The sequence below is a fragment of the Urocitellus parryii genome, chromosome 6 (assembly GCF_045843805.1).
Source record: "Urocitellus parryii isolate mUroPar1 chromosome 6, mUroPar1.hap1, whole genome shotgun sequence".
In the NCBI taxonomy this organism is placed as follows: domain Eukaryota; kingdom Metazoa; phylum Chordata; class Mammalia; order Rodentia; family Sciuridae; genus Urocitellus; species Urocitellus parryii.
The window spans coordinates 129653467-129655395 of record NC_135536.1 but is presented as its reverse complement, the minus strand read 5'-3'; the positions used below and the strand labels follow the sequence as shown (position 1 = coordinate 129655395).

The 1929-nt window shown below is 38.4% G+C and overlaps 1 pseudogene; it reads left to right on the top strand.

Moving 5' to 3' along the window:
* The first annotated feature begins 1257 nt into the window (after positions 1–1257).
* On the top strand, positions 1258–1374 carry LOC113182384 (U6 spliceosomal RNA; annotated as a pseudogene).
* Positions 1375–1929: the final 555 nt, after the last annotated feature.

The window sequence follows — 1929 nt, the reverse complement described above, 5'->3', positions numbered from 1 at the left end:
ACAATAATTTTCTAAGCAAGTCAGCGTGATACCCCTTTTCTTCTCTTCAGATTTATAGACATCTGAATCCCTGTCCCTGGGGGGATGGTGAAGAGATGGAGTCAACGGGACTACTTGGGCTAATGTGGCCCCCAGGGTCAGCTTGCTGAAATTGTGTCCCACTGGAGTTGTAGGTGACACTCCAATCTAGGCTATCCACAAAACCAAGAGCCAGGTGATGAGAAGGAAACTGCCAAATGGGGCTCTGGCGTGGAGTAATAACTCCATGGAGGTAGCCGCCACAATTGCAGGGTGTCTCTTCCTTTTCCTGTTGCATTTCCTGTTCTTTGGATTGACTGGTTGTAACCCCTGCTTCTGTTTACATCCCTTCTATCCACCAGCTTGTGAACAGCTGTATCCTTAGGGGAAAAAAGATACCCATGATGCTCTGTAGCACCAGACTAACAAACACACAGACTAACATTGCCAAAAAGGTAAAGCACACATGCTGCCATACCTGTGGCTGTTACATCTTGCAAAAACAAAAAGTCAAAAAGCTCTGCTATTCATGAAGCACTACCCATTGGTTAACATGATTTCTTTTGCTCTGAATTTTATTTGCAGCCTGTCTTTATTAAAAATTCAAACACACACCCTAATGTATCATTTACATTATGTGAATCTGTGTTTAGCATAAGCTATTCCAAGGCACCAAGAGTAATTGATGGTAAAATTAGATTTTCTGTGCAGTCTGTGAAATAAGAGTTCAAAACCTATCTGAAGACAGGAGCTCTCTGTCATCTTATCACAGGTGCATTTAGCCATGTGGTCATTTGGTCAGTCCAAAATGAATTCCTCAAGCAAAGCCATTATAGGTCATTTTCCAATTCACAAATTTCATTCCCATTAAAGAAGAGGGTTCCTGATTGCAGAATAGATTGTGCCTATCTAACTTTGTGTTTAAATACATACTGAGATGCTGTTTTTGCCAGGATTTTTTTCTTATTCAAATAAGGGCAGCATCACAGGAGGCAAAAAGGGGGTAGGAAGGATAAAGGGGACATAAAGTAAAATGACAAGCTCTCTCCAATGATGAATAAATAATATTTAATAGTACCATAACAGTAACAATCGATGCCATGTATTGAACATTTAGCATTTAGCATTGTGCTATAAGCCTTGCAGATTGTTGCTCATTCACTTACTTTACAGATATCTATTGAATGTTCATGTGTCAAGTACTCTTATATTTTTTAAAGTATAAACTATAAAGTCTCTGAGCTGTCTTCAGTAGCACATATACTTAAATGGGAATGATACAGAGAAGATTAGCAAGGTTCCTTCACAAGGACGATATGCAAGTTGTGAAGCAGTTGTTTCATATTAAAATTTTTTAAAAGGGAAAAAAAAAAAAAAAAATATATATATATATATATATATATATATATATATATATATATAAAGTTTCTTCTCTTCCAGAGTTGTACCAATGAGAAGTGAGATCAAAATCACATGAATAAATACAAATACATATGCACAAGCATGCACACACACCCAAATTTGCATGTATAATTTTAACTTGAAACCTGCCTTAAAGAAAACAGGCTAGGGCTGAGGATGTGGCTCAAGTGGTAGTGCGCCTGCCTGGCATTCGTGCGGCCCGGGTTCTATCCTCAGCACCACATACAAAAAAAAAACAAAGATGTTGTGTCCGCCGAGAACTAAAAAAAAAATAAATATTAAAAATTCTCTCTCTCTCTCTCTCTCTCTCTCTCTCTCTCTCTCTCTCTCCTCTCTCACTCTCTCTTTAAAAAAAAATAGAAAACAGGCTAATGGAATGCAGAATTATGCTGAATGGAGAAGAACCAATTTGGTCAGATGGTCAAAGGTCTCTCTGGGAGGGCCCATGAGAAGATCTGAAAGAGATTTCTGGGCAGAGAAGACAGCAAG